At 37.2% G+C, this 17,554-nt stretch overlaps 1 long non-coding RNA gene across 1 annotated transcript in view; it reads left to right on the top strand.

Annotated features, from left to right (window-relative positions):
* The first annotated feature begins 2,392 nt into the window (after window positions 1–2,392).
* Window positions 2,393–17,554, top strand: part of LOC134479498 (uncharacterized) — a 66,737-nt gene continuing 51,575 nt past the window's right edge. The window contains exons 1-3 of the long non-coding RNA XR_015622645.1: window positions 2,393–2,614; window positions 7,990–8,060; window positions 10,759–10,858. This is a non-coding gene — a long non-coding RNA (uncharacterized LOC134479498). The remainder of the gene's footprint in view (window positions 2,615–7,989; window positions 8,061–10,758; window positions 10,859–17,554) is intronic.

Genomic DNA, 17,554 nt, shown 5'->3' with positions numbered 1-17,554 from the left:
TTGAAATAATGAAGTCTTGGTCCATGGACTCTTCATTTCAGAATACGTATACAAGTGTTGGCATGTGTATGTGTTACCCACTATGTATGCCGTGTTTGTGAATGATTCTTAGATCATTGTCCACTTATGTAAGTACTGGCTTTCCATGGGCAAACTGAAGAATTATATAGCTATATAGTAGCATCATATAGTTGAACATATGTGGACTCTGCCCTGTTAGCATGTTTCAATATTAAATGATAACCCACTATCATTTCTCTTTGGGATGTAAATGAAATATTTCAAATAGAGGTTTAGACACTGAATGCTGAAAAACCCTGACTAACATCTTGACAAGATGAAAGAAGCTACAAACTCACTAAAGGCTTTATTCAGAGACTATGGAGTAGAATGCAATAGGGTAGGAATAAGTGATTGGCAGCACCACAAAAAAGCAGTGGAGCAGAAAGAGAGCTAGGCTGGTCACGGAAATGGCAAAACCACAGAAAGGATTGCTGCACACCCATTCATAAGGACAAACATGCATTGAATGCAAGTGTTGAACACTTTTGTGTTCAGCAAATACTTCTTGGCTGTTGAGAGAGTACAAGGGATTGTTCTAAGAGCAGAGAATACTGCAGTAGAGAAAGCAAGCAAACAAGTGGCATTAAGGGTCATCCATTCTATAAGACTGTGTTGTTTCCTTAACCATAGGAAGTCCTTCCTGAGTGACTACACAAATATGGTGGGTAACATTCTGTGCTTTTACACTTTGACTGCTCTCTTTGACTTCTGATACATCTTCAACACTGTATTCCTATAGCATGAAAAACTTAAATGATGTCATCAAAAATAGACAGTTTGTCCCATGGAGTTTTGACTTGGTTCTCAGTGGAAAAAAGTCTTATCCTGATGGAAAGGAAGTAAGAGCTTATCTTTGTTTTCAGGTACCACTGGGACCATCAAAGAAAGATCATACAATAATTAAATACCATAAAAGCTTTATAAATTTTTCTTAATCCTTTCCTGTAAGGTTCATTTAAGTATCATTTATTCTCCAAATAAATTATCTTCAGAAAGAGACAAAGATCACAAGTAAGTCAAAATTCCCCAGCAAATTTGTTAGCAGTTCTCAGCTGTGTACTTCCTGACTTGTAAGAAATATTCAGTGTTCATTGTACATCTCCTTTTCATCCAAGGCCTCCTCAGCCACATATTTCTGCCTCCTCCACTGTATAGAAGCCAACTGTTATATTTCTCTCAAGGAAACTTTATTATCTATGCATCTCGTTCTTGTCCTCCTTTTTAAAAATTGGTTATTTAGTTTTTTAATTAGTCAGGGGTTTCTAAATTAGCAGAATCGATAGGGTTAATCTACATTTAATAAAGGGAATTTATTAGAGTTACTTACAACCTATGGTCTGGTTAGTCCCAATAATGGCTGTCTCTGGGTAGTTGTTCAGTGTACATGTCTCATCTTGTCTTTAGTCTATGTTGGGATCCCAAAGAAGTCGATTCTATTACCAGCAAAGGAATGCCTCAGCAGAAGGATAGATGAAGTTGCCTGTGAGAGTGAGGACAAGAAAGCAAAAACAAATGCAAAAGCAAAAGCTTCCTTCTTCTGCATCCTGTTTTGTTTTTGTTTTGTTTTTGTTTTTGTTTTTTTGTGGACAGACACCAGAAGATGTGGTCCAGGTTTAGCATGGGTCTCCCACCTCAAATGATCCAACCAAGAAAAATTCTTTACAGATGTGCCAAGATGCTTAAGGTTTAGTTAATTCCAGATGTAATCAAGTTGAAAATCAGATTCATCATAACAATTACCATGGAATGATTTTTATAAAATAATGAGTTTTATTATGACTTTTTATCCATGCGTATAAAATATGCTTTCATAATATTAACATATATTACATTAAAAAGAAAATCCATATTTTGTTTCATATACAAGATCTAAAAAGTGAAGCGGCATTAGCAAAAGGGAAATAGAGGTAAGTAAAAATAACCTGATTAGCTTTTTAAAGAAATAGGTATGAAATGGAAACTTCTGGGTTCTTTGAACTATCACGAGTGTCGGATGGTGTTTTGCTGGGGCAAACACTGGAAGGAAGGTTTCTCTGAAGCAGACACAGGTGAAAGAATGTTTTGCAAAAGAAAGCATTACAAAGGACACATGATGAAGAATTCTTCACTAACATGAATGAATTGGTCAGGCTTACTCTGCGTATTTGAGCTCCATTTGTCATGACTTCACAGAGAGAAATGCACCAAAAATGCTTCTGGTGGTGTGCTGTGGCTTCTAGCCACTTCCTCGGACTCAGGATGATTGGCATAGTGATGTCTTTGCTAACTCAGACTCATATGCTGAAGTAAGACCCACGGAGAACATGTGGTATTTGGAGAGAGTATAAATAGGACTCAATGGACTGTGAAAGTGGCTTGTTGATAGTTAGCTCTGCAATGCTTCTTGGTCTCATATTTGCAGATCTTTGCTTTGTTAAGAGAAGCAAATGGCAGAGCACTTCTAGCTTCTCATCTGATCCGAATTCCTCCTGCTGACTCAAGCCTATTCCTGACTGTTGCTGCTAGGCTGTGATACTACTGCTGTTATCCTGACACTAAAACTGGACTGCTGGTATGTCCTGAAGTATTTGTGAGTGAATTGAGCTGCTGCTGCTGACTTGTGGCCTGAACTCCTGATTTCCTGACAACGCAGCTGGGAGTTATCTAAACAGGTCCACCTCCCCATATCCTTTCTTTTCTTCTACATCTGATGGGTGGTGGCCTAGAAGGGAGATTAAAAAGTCTAAGAACCATCATTAAAAGTAGGTTTTGAAAAATTAAAGTTAAAATATAATTACATTATTTCTTCCCTTTCTCTCCTCCTTCAACTTTTCCCATGTTCCAAACCTCTCTCCCTCTCAAATTCAAATTCTCTCAAATTCTCTATATACATATATATATATATATATATATATATATATAGAGAGAGAGAGAGAGAGGGAGAGAGATAATAAATAGAGTAGATAGATGATAGATAGATTGATAAATAGAAGATAGATACCCAGACAGATAGATGATAGATACATAGATAGATACATAGAGAAAGATCTCAGATCGTGAAATCATACATATGATTTCAAAACTGGCCACTTGGTGCTAGATAACCAGTTAAGGGGCTCATCCCTGGGGAAGACCAATTCTCCCTTTCTCAGCTATTGCCTCTTATTTGGAGGTGGTGTCCCATGAGATTGTCACCGTCTGAGTTAACATGTCTATTGGTGTGGTCATTATTTGGGTCTTGTTTAGGCAGTCATATTGTTGAGATAATCATGATAGTGTCCCTGTCATTTCTAAGAGATGCAATTTCACAGCAGACTTCCAGATTCTCTGGCTCTTACTGTCTTTCCATACCACTTCTTGGGTGTTTCCTGATCTGTGGATGCAGGAGTTGTTTTAGTAGATTTATCCATTGAGGCTGAGCATCACACCTAATCAGCATTTTAGCAGCCTTATTCAGAAGTCATATAACTTCTGCCATATAGAGGTCACTAGGGTTAAGGGCAAATGCCCTTAACTATTGAACATTCTCCCCAGCCCGTCATCACCTCAAAAAATTTCTCCCTTAGCTATATCACTTTCCTCATCATAGTCTTCATGGTTTGCAGGACATGCTGATACCTCCTGATGACTTGCAAGTGACTCTCACTACCTCCCTGGCCCTTAGCCTGTTCCCCTCCTGTCTTTCAACATAACTGTGTCACTTGGTTGCTCTGGCCACTGTTGGCTCAATTCAAGACCTCGCCTCCTCCCTTGTCCTTAATTCCCTCATATCCAGATGAGTTTGGCCCCTGGAGCTTCTCCTAAACCACCTAACCTATAATCTGAGTTTCAAATTCCAGACTGGTATACCAAAAAGAATGAACTTCCTAAATCCAATGGTCTTGGTCCTATCACAAAATAACCGACAATAGATAAACCAAGACAATATGTGCACCCTACACACACAACAAACCCCACCAACTCCATAGTTGTATTCGCTAAGCAGTATAACAGGCTAAATTCAATATGAAGAATTTTTAAAATTTTTAAACAAGTTCAAGAATTTTTTAATTCATTGTATTCAATATAAAGGAAAGAAATAAAATAATTGAAGTCAAAGAAAATCCAAACAAATGACTGGGAAAATAAAGAGGATAATTTATGATATGAAAATAGAATTAAATAAAAGAATAACTAAATGAAACTAAAACTGAAAGAAAGCAGGAAATAAAAAATATTCAATAATCCTAATAAAATTTCACCAACAGAAATGGGTCACATAAAAGACCAAATCTGGGCTTAAAACTAAGGTAGAAAGATTTTATCATTTACTAAAAAAAGATAAGGTTAAAAACAACTCTATCTGTCATATCTCTCTCTCTCTCTCTCTCTCTCTCTCTCTCTCTCTCTCTCTCTCTCTCTCTCTCGCTCCTGATTATAAATATAAAGGGAAAAGAATTTCAGGTCAAAGGCATGAAAGAAAATTTCCTAAATATAGAGAAAGAGATTTCTATCCTAGCACAAGAAGCCCACATAGCACCAACCAGACATAACCAGAGAGGAAACTCTTTCCTGCACTGTAGGTCCTGGTTCCCTATGTCCTTCTCTGGGAGACATCATCCTTGGCATTGCTTCTGCTGTCTCGCATACACTCATGATTTTACATTCATATCAAACCTGTTTTCTAGAAGCCAAACTCTTTCTCGTTTCCATCTGTGTACCTCAATATGAAACTGCATCATAAATGTGACTGGATACTTGCCTTGTCTGTTTTGTATCATAAGGCATAGTTCCACGAGCCATTCATTTTTGGAAATCAAACTCTCAGAGAACTCCTGGTACTTATTCCAGCTCCTGCTATACATCTCCTAATCAGATTTTATTCAGTACTCTTCATTGTATTTCTACAGCCACCAGCCTGCTCCACACTGGCTAGCTGGGCCCCTTTAACTCATTTGTTCTGGTCTTCATTGAGTGCATCCTTATGTTTCTCAAAAATGTAAAATTTTTAAAAAGCATTGTTTCTACTTTAAAATTCTCAAATAGTTTTCCTTTGCTCTCAGAAAAGACTGTGATTCTTACTTGGCTAATGGGCCTTCCAGGGTCTTCTGAGTTGCTCTCTATCTGTCCACTATGTTCTATGTTCTGCCCCATAGGACACTTATTTCAGTCCCAGAATTTTCTGAGTTGTCTTTATCTCACTGAAAAATTTTTTTATTCCTTGGACTATGTCCATCCATCAGGAAATTTTATGAAGTTTAAAATTCCATGGCAAGTTTTGTAAATAACTCATTTGCTCTTTCAGTTGGTTCCCTGAAGCCAGGATATCAATGTGTTTCTTCATTTTTATCTTTCCAGTTCTTAAGAGAGAATCGGGTTAAAATGAACCTCCACTAAATATAGTCTGAGTATATTACTGAATGACAGAAAGCACAGTCTCTATTATATTTTTATGGGAATAAAATTAATATGTTTGATGAAACCACTCTAAAAATAAAGAAGTGGTATGTATATTCAGTATTGCCAGAGAAAACTATAGAGATGATTTTCAAGACAAATGAGGGCTTGTTATTATTCACTTATTAATGACAGGTTAACTATGGTCCCAGTGACAAAAGAAGCAACACAGCCATCTCATGTCTTGCCACCATATCTCACGAGTATTCTTCATGTGTGACACTTAATGTAGTGATCAGACATCCCTTCCAGTATGTATAGCCATTGATAAAAAGAAGAGAGAGAAAATAGTTGGTATCTTGATGCAAAATTTTTCCCTCTATAGTTCAGAAGAAATATACGCATTGCTTAAGTCAGAGTACAAAGTCATCTTAAATAAAAACAGTCTTTCAAATTTTACTGGACTTCTGGGAAATGAGATAAACTAATCCTATGCTCAAGCAATTGAGGTAATACATCATTGTAAGTTTCAAACTAGTAACTTTAGATAGTCACACCTCAGACTAATATTACCAGTAAGAAGGAAATAACCCATTCAAATTTGGAATTATATCAAGTTTAAGTTACTCTGATTCCTTTGAATGTATTTAACATATTGATCAACAAATATGCTTTTCTTAATAAATGGTGCACTTCACATTCTAGAACCTAACAATTAAGTTCCCAATGGTGATATAAGAATACAAATATTAAATTTTAAAGTGTGTGTGTGGGGGGGGGTGGGGGGGTGTTTCTGTCTGTCTCTGTGTAAGTGAATTAGTGAATTGGTGTATGCAGAGACCAAAAGAAGGCATTGATTTCTTAGTACTGGAGTTACAGATGTTTGTAAGCCACTAGAAATGGGTGCTATCAGTCAAACTCTAATTCTCAGCATGTTCTTTTAACAATGAAATCATCTCACTGCCCCCTCATTTAAAAATTTAAAGGTCAAAATAAATGCTTGAAGCATCTATATGATTAGCCAGGGCTTTTATAACGTAACTAAAAGTTTCATTATAGGAAAGATCCAATATCAAAATGTCGAAGTTTAAAACTTAGAATATTTTATGTTAATTTCTCTAAGTAGTTAAATTGGCTTTTTAATGTATTAACTTTTTGAAGACCTTTAATGAATGAATTTTGTGTCTACTAAAGTTATATGCTCCTATTATGTGTACCTATAAAATAGACACCATTTGACCTATAAAACAGACTAGCTCTTATTATATGCACCCTTACAAAAATGTACTAAAAGTACATTAATTACTTAGAAATTGGTCTGGTCACTAATTTTTAATGGTGTCAGAGCCTTTATAGATATCCATGTAATATGAAGATAATTTAAAAAAACTGGCATAGAGACTTCAATGGAAGATCTTTTTATTCATTCTTTCAATTTCCAATTTTTAAACTCATAATTTGATTCCACAGCAATGTTCTAGAAAATGTGTAATTCTTTTTTTCTTTTTGGGATTATAATTTATTTTTCTTTTGAAAAAGAAGAGTTGTATGATTGAATGGTTGTCTAGACATTTGTTGTGCTGCAAGACTACCTTTAAAATGTGGACAGCATATATTTTTCAATGTGTAGGGGTGAAAAGTAACATTTTCCATCTCATGTACCACAAGGATCATGACTATAACAGGTCACTGAGAAAAATAGCAAACAAGAAAAGTTTGTGTCTAAAACAGAATCCTTCTAAACCATGGACCCAAGCTCAGGGAACATCGGTTGGAAGCCGTGAAGAATACCCAGTCATGCAGAAGTGTAAATAGACACAGTGGAAACATGATCTCATGGTAATCACCCAGGGGAACTTTGTAGTTCCTGTCTGCTCAGATTCTTTCTGGCCATTCTGTGTAGCTTTCTCTTCCCAGCTGGGCCTAGTACGGGACTCTTCAGGAATGAGGCTGTGCTTTCAAGGCAGGGTAGGGAAGCGAATTCTCTAATGACCATGCCTCATACTTAAAGGCAGAGAAAATCAGAACATGAGCTGTATAGCATTTATAGATTGTACTTCGGAAAGGAATCTCAGTTTTTTGTGATTCATTTAAAGGGACTGAACTTCTAGTTTCTCTGGTCTGCTTGAAAGAGAACTGAAAGAAAGAAAGCAGGGCTGAGAGAAGGCCAAAGAGAGCTGCCTTCTACTACATCCTGGAAATCAACAAATCAGCAAGACAAGGGTCCATGCTTTGAGGTGTGTTATTCTGAGATATGAAACAATCAATGTGCAATGATGTTCTGATACTACTCAAAGGACCAATACATCTTTTCAGTAGATGCAATGAACTAGAGACATGTTATCATGGTCCTAATTTTGTCAACTTTACTACCTTCTTCCTGGAATTCCTAGTGTTTCAACACTCCAGGAGTTATTCTGTATATTTTAAAATAAATATTTTGTATTAGTGGCTTAAAGGCGCCACTTAGTGAGGGGAATGATTACAAAAAGTATTTACAATATTTTAGGGAAAAACTTCAGGATTCCAAAGAAGAAATTACACTGAGAAAAGTCCCTTTCATTTTTCTAGTGAGCTGATAAAAGAGTTCTGAAATGTGAGAGAGCCCTGGGATTCATTTGCATGTGTTGTTTTGCCTAAAGGTAAGCCATACAGTATAAAAAATTTCTCCACAAATTTAAGGTTCTTACAAAGACAGTTGTGGTATCACCACATAATTTCATTTCATATTTATGCTGTTGATATTGATTTGCCCTTTGGTCATTTTCCTGGCAGACTTTCCCAACATCATTGTATTTGTCAAGGCTGCAATGAACTATTAGATTTAAAAGGTAGAAAAGTGAATTCTAAGGGAAATCATTCTTTAAAGTGTTTAGGATTTAGATTCAGACTGGTACCTCAATAACCTAACATTAGATTATACAGGCACTATTCTCACATAAAAGTCAGGAAGTTGTATACTTATATTGCTGTGGAATTATTGTAGGAGAATGAAAACATCAAAGCTTTGTAGACTAATGAATGACCCACTGAGTAACAGGGTGGTCCTCTCTATATTTACCTCCATCCTTCTTCTTCCAACTGAACACAACTCTGCTTTGATTGAGATAGCCCCAGAAAGAAAAAAAAATCTCCTTACATAAGTCCACAAAACCGAGCAGTCATTAGAATCTACTGCTTTGTATGAGCATTGAATTTCTATGTCCCGAGAGCTGAGATTTTGTTGGTTATTCTATGAATCTAATCTCTAGTTCAACTACTCTTTCTTTGAGAAGCAACATTTGACTTTGAAAAGAACTGACCAACATACACAGATGATACAGATCATTAAAAGAATATGTAACTTGGTCATAGAGTAATAGGGTAATCTTTAAATAGTTTAACTTTCTTTTTATTATTAAATTATTTTATTTATTTACATTCCAAATGTTGCCCCCTTCTCCCTCCCTGCTCCCAGAGTTCTTCACCTCATCCCCCCTCTCCTTCGCCTCTGAGAGGGTGCTCCCTCCCAACCTATCCCCCTCACCCACCCACTCCACCTCAGCCTCCTCCCCCAGCATCCCCCTTTACTGGAGCATCCAATCTCTACAGAATTAGGCAATCCTCTCCCACTGAGGCCAGACAAGGCAGTAAGTTTAAATAGTTTGGGGGAATTAGTCAATACTTCCAACCATTCTTCAGGTGCTTGAGAATGTTTTCAATACTGCATAGTCGGAAAAACAAGTGAACCAAGAATTTGAACAACTGATTCTTACTCTAGCTTTTCCAGCTGTTAAGCTATGTCTCTATAAAGAATGAACAAGAAATCCTTTTGGAATAATAGTAGGAAAATGATCCTATTTTTGACTATTCTGAAAAACACACAGAGCTGTGGGTTGTAAGAGGTTTGACTGTTAAGTCTTAGCAGGCATCAAATAAATTGATATGCAGCCTTTTCTCACAAAACTCAATTGAGTTTGTAAATTAATTATCCTAGTGAGCCAAGGAAGAAATTTAATAGGCAACTTTGGCCCTTGAGGCACTACAACCATTTATCATACAACAACTTAGGAAGTGCTAACACTCCAACACTGAAAACAGTTCTTAGATTATGTTCTGGCTTCATTGTCTTGAGGCCTTGCTTGACTTTAGGCTGTTAACTTTGCTTTTCAGAAGTAAGCATTCACTAACCTCTTCCCTTAGAAGCCATGTATAAGAGAACCTGGGAATTGGCTGTGCAACTTCTATGGTAACCACAAGTGCCCTTTAATCGAGACCCAATTCATCTTAGGAACAATAGATATCTGTTTTCAAAAATATGAGAATTATTGTGATGGCCTTTATGGCTATAGAAAAAATGTTGAGTTAGAAAGATGATGAAGATCAAAATTATGTGATGGGAGCTGAGTCCAAGCCACTTTCTCTTTGTACTCTAGTCCACTGCAAGGTTTACATTTACTCTGTGTTGACTATAATAGTCAATAGCTTCATTATTATCAAATGTGACTCATAGTGAAGCCCCAGATCCCTCATATTTTCCTAGGCAGTGCAATCTCAGGGGCACAGCTTGCTCAGTACCACCAAGTGACTCTCCTGCACTGGCGAGACCCCTTTATCCATTTTACATATATATTTTCATTTAGTCCTCATAATATCCTACAGAAAAAGTACTTCTTATACCTTTAATTCATATGTGAACAAAGTAAAATTGTCCAAGGTTGTACATTTAGCCAAGGAGTCAAAATTCTACTTCTGGTATCTTAATTTCCAGAACTTCCCAAAATATACATAAATACTCATGTACAACTCTTTGTAAGAAGAAAACAAACTCTAAAGTTGGCAGTGAGCATAGCTTGCATCTTTATTTATTAAAACATAATATAGCAGCTTCCTGTACAATATTCATTGTGGTTGGAATTATAAGAGGACAGGCCTATTATTGGACGAGAAGGAAGGGTAGACCAGAACAAAGTTTTAGAAAGGGGAGGAGAAGAGAAGCTAGGAGAAGGGGGTAGGAAGCAACATGAAGAAGACATAGATGGTCCTCTCTGTGCATCTCTGCATAGATACAGGTTGTTATGGATATTTATTAAGGAATGAACTTATACAGGATGATTTGATTTGTCTAGGTGGGCAAATTATATTACATCATTTGACTCTGAGTTTATGGTGTGGACGCTTTGTGGGGTGTAAAATTTGCTAAGTAAATCTGAGATAAAGCCATTGTTAAATTACAAGTTTCTGGAGTTTTGAATTTGTCGGGCTTGTTGGAATATGGGCAGAGTTCACGGCTAGCAGAGGCGCAGCCAGGAGAGATACTAATCAGAGATAAATTAATGTTAGTTCTATATGGCCTTACAGTGCTGGAACTAATGCCAGGGAGCAACCGCCTGAGTCAGAGAGTACCAGGGGACCACCATGGAACAGGGACACACTGGAACCAGCCTCTGCTGAGATGAAGGTATGCCGCAGATGCCATGTGGCCCTCTGGTGCCAACATTAGCTTGGGATAAAAATTCTATTTTTAATAATTACAGCAACAACCTATGGCAACACAGACCTGGACAGGTACCCTTAAATCCATTGCTGCGCAGACACACCCTGACATTTCCAGTCATAGCCCATTTCAAAATTCAAAACCTTTGGAATGTCTTAGTTTGAAGTCACAGTTGGTTCTAGTTTTTTTCTGAGGAATAGAGCTTACAGTCAGTTCATAGGGTTTTCTTCTATAAGAATTATTAGCATGATAAGGTAATCTCTGGTTCCCCTCTCTTCAAGGCAAGGCTGCTATGGAATGTAATACCCAAAATTCACCTGTAAACTCCACTTGCCCAAGGACAGGTAACCTCCTGGAAGTTGTAGTTCTTGGAACAAAAGCCTCATGGGAAAGTACAATGACCTGTGGTTTGTTTTTATAAACCCCTGCAACACTTGTCTTAGGGTCACTCAGCTAGGAAATCCCAGGGAGTAGTCCTGACCAAAGTCTATCTCTTGGTCTTAATATTTAATAAGTCTTGCTTCAAATCTGTCCCAAAATGGTGGAAGAGGCCTCTCTCCTCCAAATCTTAGGATTAACAGGAGCCCAGTATGGACTTCTGTCTTTCTTGGAATCACATAACAAAATTTTATCTATGACGCTTGCTTAGTTGCTTTTCTACAAATCTTTATACTTAGATAAAGCTTTGGAATATATAAAAAAAGGCAAAAGTATTTCTAAACTTAGAGTAATGTTTTCTTATGAGTGGTAACTTACTGAAGTAGCAATGAAAGTTCCTAGATGGCCCAAGTTACTGAATGACCGTAGGAAAGTAAGGCCTATTGCCTGGGGAAATAAAGTTGTCACAAAGTGCTTATTGCTAAAGCTACACACCATATATCCTTGTAGCTTATTCATGTTGCAGAAGATGGATACATGATAAAATTCAGGTTCTGGTTTTAGCCAGTAGCTGAGAGAAAATTCTCCAAGCCTCATGAGACTCATATGCAAAATGAAATAATAAGTCAACCTGCCTTGAAAGACTCCTACTAAAGTTAAATAACTAACATTAGCAAAGTGTTTAACATGTCTGACTCACAGCTATTTGAAAATTACTCTATAATTAAATACTAGGGTTTACTTGAAAATGTACACAGTCTTTGATCCTCTTTTCTTCCTCTCTCGGTGTTGTGTAAGGTTCGCACAAAGCCAATAAACAAGGAACTGGAAACAACTAACTAACCCTGAGTGAACCCTTTGGAGAAAGGCACTAAGTTATTCCTGAAAATAAATATTTTTTGAATCATTAATGGAGAAATGGCTGGAGTTCTAGTGTTCTCTGGAGTGGGAAGATAAAAGTATTATTCTTTCATAAATACAAAACAGTGGATGAGGAAAAGAGAGAAAACAGCTCATTGAGAAAGAAATAGAGGAGAAAATAAAAAGAACAGAGTCATGAAGGGGATTAAATGGAGAGTTTTCCAAGTGTTCCCTTCAGCAATAAAGTAATAGCCTTACTTGCTGATGGTTCCTCAATTGTGGATTCAACTAGGCAAAGATAGGACACATTTCTTTTAATTGTATCTTAACTGAACATGTGCAGATTTCTATTTTTACTATCATTACTTAAATAATGTAACTGCTATTTATGTATATAACACTAAAGCTGTTCAAGATATTATAAATAACCTTGAAATGTTTAAAGTATAAAGAAGAGCATCTTCAGGGTATCCACAAATATTCTGGCATGTTATACAAGAGAAAGGCACACTTAGACTTTAGTATCTATTAGGATCATGGAATCAATCTTCTGAAGACTCCATGGATTGACAGATGAATAACGTGAATGAATCTCTGGAAAAATAAAGTGCTAAACATATTCTTTAAGTAGTCATAATGCCATAATGGTTAAGTATAAACAAAATTTGTAGAAAAAAAGGAAGCACAGAAAAGGAAATAACTTAGCCTGTGTGGGTAGGGCATGGCTAACAGCCATCTTTTCACTGACTTAGAGGTTACATTTCATAATGAAGAATGGTGGGTGAGGCTGCTACTCTTTCACCCTCATCTCTCATTATTGTGATAATGAGAGAGTCTTGCATACTCTACAGATCTGAGCTTAAACTACAATAGTCATAGAAAGTTTCACTGTCAGTAGGGACACCTAAACATGCACATCCTCTACTTTCCCTATGACCTCGGGAGTTCTTCATCAGTGAGAAGCAGAATAGCTGGAGAAAATGACAGAACATTAAGTCACTTCTGCCTGGATCTAAAGGTCGAAATGAGTGCAAGAAGAACTCCAAAACCCAACAACCTATCATCTTGCAACCCCTCAAAAAATAAAAGATGTTTTTCTCCCCAGAAATCCCAGACCAATATACTTGTTTCTCATTTAATCAAAGTGTTCACAAGCTCATCTCTTTGTGGTTCTTAGTCATCATGGCCAGAAGTAATGTGACGGGCCATTTGATTTATCATGGTCATGTGCTTTTGCCAACAGTCTTGGCTAAGAGGGGAAAGGAGGGAATCCATCAGGTATGGTAGGAGTGAAAGAATGCTGGTAGGTAATGGTGCCTACATGTGTACTCTAGAAGAAATGAAACCCAAATTCTGTGTATATTTCAGGGAAACAAAAAATGAATTGGAATATACTAATCATATAAAAGGCTATCTCTAAAAATGATAAAAATACAATTATAGCACAAATCAAATATGTCATGTGATGACAGCTTTGACAAGGAGGGGAGACCAGACCATGTATGGATGCAGAAGATTCTAATACAAGTTATGCTTCTGGTAAAAAGCATGAATTATAATTTGCCTAGAGATGGGTGCTTACAACTGCATTTCTAACAAGTCCCTGCTGATTTAGGATCTCATCTTGAGAACAAAGACTATGAGGGCATCAAATAAATTGAGGTGGTCAATATGGCAAAAATAGTTGAGGTACAAATAAACAAGACCTGACTAGATGACCTTCCACTTTGGATTCCTGGATCTAGCTGTTTCCTAATACAGATATGCAAGGCAACCCTGGAGAGTGATGGAACGTGTTCTTTGAAGTCAATGAGAAGAATGTTCTGACCAGGGTCTTATTTAGTATAATTATGATCTGAGAACGCTAAGTCTGGAATCCTTCCTTTCTCTTCTGCTAGAGTCATCAAGTATTAACAGTTGTGTCCATTCTTAGAATAAGTTGCACAAAGAGTTGCTGAATAGCTGGAGAATGCTTTGCCAATGAGATCTTAGCAAGAACACAGTTGTGGGTGGGTGGGGGAGGAAGAAACATTAGATTCTTCTAATCACCTTTGATCACCTAGCTGCCAGTCACAGACTTTCAGTCACATGGAAACAGTTCCCTCACAACATAATTTTTAAGCAGTCCTAGAAATAATAACAATGAATGGATTAGAGACTTGAGAACCATACAAATTTGCCAAGTAATAAAGTGTCAGCACCCTAGAATGACAAAGGATTTAAAAAGTACCCTGTTAAAATGAGGAAGTAATTTTTCATTAGTGAAATACTTATTTCTGCATTTTTGACATGATACAAAATCGTATTATTTTTCCCTAGATGTTGACCCCATCAATGACTTTTATGAAGCAATAAATGGGAGCATTGTCATACCACATACTTTCAATAAAGTGTTTTAATTGATGGTTCAGAATAAATCAAATGAAAATGTCCCCAGTATATCAATTTACTGTTGAACACCAGCCTCTTCCTTCCAGTTGCATTTTGTGGCCTAAGATGTTTATCTTGATACATTATTCTATGAAGAGTCAGTAATTCTCTAGAACTAAAATTAATTCTCTACAATCTTAAAAGGCTGGTCAGTTTAAGCAAATATTCTCTCTTACCCTCTTACCTGCAGCTCTTTAATCTCTTTACTGTTTATACCGCTGTACTATAAACAAGAAAGCTTAACATAGGAAAGGCTTTAAGACACTGATTCATTCTTGATTCTGCAAATAAGACTTCTAAAATAAATACTAGATAATAATTCTTCTCTTTTCCTCTTGTTCTCTTATTTCCCAGGTCAGATGTTTAATCTTTTTTTTCTGAATTTCTTCTATAATGCCTATATGTCTATGTTTCACCTTTTCACCTCAACATATATGTCATGAGCTCACCAATGTCCCCTCTCTACATATTTTTATGTCTCTGATCTAGAATGTCTAGACATAACATCTAATGAACATTTGTGTTATAAATCAGCACTATAATATTACATAGAATTTTCAAGCATAGTATGTACTTACTGAAGCAGGAATATAGCTCAGTGGTAGAACATTTGCCTGGTATGTGTAAGGCCTTAGTTTCTACTCTTAGTAAGACAAAATAACAATATATTCTGTAAGCACTTTTAAAACACAAATTGTCTTTAACTTTTATACATACCAATTTGAATATGTTTTGTTCCCTGCAAAAAAAAACATTGAAGTTTAACTCTTATTGTAAGGTATCAAGAAGATATGGATGTTTAATCCATATATGGTGTTCAGAACTTGGGCCTTTGTGAATGCTCATAACTGAGTAAGGCTATCAGTCTGAATCCTCCATAATTGAACAATGACAGCTTTACAAAAAGGAGAAGGGGACTGACTGCAGGACATATGTGCATATACATATGCATGTACACAATTTTCCATTCCTTGCTACATTGTGTCCTGTGCTACTTTAGAGCTTGGTCGGTAAGATAAATGCCAAATGAAGCACTCCATCCTTAGACCTCTAAAACTAAGAGCTAAACAAATTTCTGAAGTGGAAATTTAAGGGTTTTTTGGAAAGTTGTTTGGATGCAAGGACTTAGGAATGTTTGTTCTGGTCCCTCCTGCTGATTTGAGCTGAAGCTGAAGCCTAGCTGTCTCTGCTAGGTATTACCACTACATTACTGCTGATTCCTATTTGCTATTCCTGCCTCTACCAAACTAGACTGCTGGTGTCTAGTTTGCCAGTGAATTGAGCTGCTGCTGACCTGTGACCTGAACTACTTATTCCCAGACAACACAGAGGAGATGCTCCAAAGAACCTTACTAAATAGGTTCACCACCCTCCTATCCTTTCTTTCCCACTACCCTGGTGGGTGATGGGCTAAAAGAGATGTTAAATTATTTTAAACCATCATTAAAAATAGGATTTGAAAAAATTGGAGTTAAAAACTTCTTTACAAATTTACACAGTCTTATCCAATCTGTAGTAAAGCCTACAATAATAGAACTCATTATAGTGGGGTAAATAGACCAATATACCAACTCTCTAACCAGTACTTGACAAAAAGGGCATTCTCAATCAATACTGGTTAAATGAATAAATGGGTAATCAGAGAAGTAACTTCAAATACTAGTAATTTCACTTTTTTGTATGCTCAAATAAGCATTTTCATTAATTTATCTATTTATTCACTTAACATCCCAGTTACAACTCTCCTCCCTCATCTCTTCTCAGTTCCACTCTTAGAAATTTCTCCCCCATTATCCTTTCCCCATCTCTTCCAAGGGGAAGCTCCTCTTGGGTACACCTCACCTTGCGACATCTAAGCCCAGTAGGACTAAGGGTATTCTCTCCCACAGAGGCCCCACCAGGAAGTCCAGGTATGGGAAGGCAAATCAGTAGCAGGCAACAGAGTCAAAGACAGTCACCACTCCAACTATTAGGGGACCAACTGAAGACCAAGCTGCACATCTGCTCCAAATGTGTAGGGGACCTAGGTCCAGCCTCTGCACATTCTTTGGTTCATGGTAAAGTCTCTGTGAATCCCCATGGTCCCAGGTTAGTTGACTCTGTAGGCCTTCTTATGGTGTTCTTGACCCCTCCAGCTTGCTCAATTCTAGGGCCCACTCTTACACAAGACCCAGTTCTGCCTGATATATGGCTATGGGTCACTGAATCCATTTCCATTGGCTGCTGGATGAAACCTTTCAGTAATGAGTTCTGTAGATTCCTATCCAGTTATGCTAGATTGCCAGTCATCGGTTGGCCATAATTTTACTTTTTCTTTTTCTGAAAGTGCCACAATGATCTATTTAATGGTCACATGAGTTCACAATCAGATCAGCAATATATGTGGTTTCTTCTTTTTTATTTTTGCATTTTTCCTTTTTCTATTGGATAGTTTATGTATTTACATTTCAAATGTTATCCCCTTTCCCAATTGCCCCCTCTCTCTTTCTCCCTCCCCTTGCTTCTATGACGATGATCCCCACCCGCCCTCCTACTCCCACCTCAACAGCCTGACATTCCCCTACACTGGGGCATCAAGAATTCACAGAATCAAGGGCTTCTTCTCTTATTGATGCCAGACAATGCTATCCTCTGCTACATATGCAGCTGCAGGCATGAGTTCCCCCATGTGTACTCGTTGGTTGGTGGTTTAGTTCCTGGGAGCTCTGGAGGGGGGTCTGGTTGGTTGATATTGTTGTTCTTCCTATGGGGCTTCACACAAAGAGACAGAAAGTCGTAAGACAGATAAGCACCAAGTACCAAAAAGTCAAAGGCAATAAAGCCCAGGTATCTACTAACCAAAAGTATCTTTTTGAGTCCATGATATTTGAATGGCTTTTCCCCGGTCTTTCCAGGAACACCCTGTAGTTACTTAAGTAAGAGTCCTACTGAAATATTCTGGCAGAGAAAAGTTATTTCATTTTCCTCATAGTTTTGGTTTGTATCAGCCAA

Source organism: Rattus norvegicus, chromosome 6 (assembly GCF_021556685.1).
Source record: "Rattus norvegicus strain SHRSP/BbbUtx chromosome 6, alternate assembly SHRSP_T2T, whole genome shotgun sequence".
NCBI classification, from domain to species: Eukaryota; Metazoa; Chordata; class Mammalia; order Rodentia; family Muridae; genus Rattus; species Rattus norvegicus.
The sequence above is the reverse complement of the archived record's forward strand: the minus strand, read 5'-3'. Positions and strand labels throughout refer to the sequence as shown.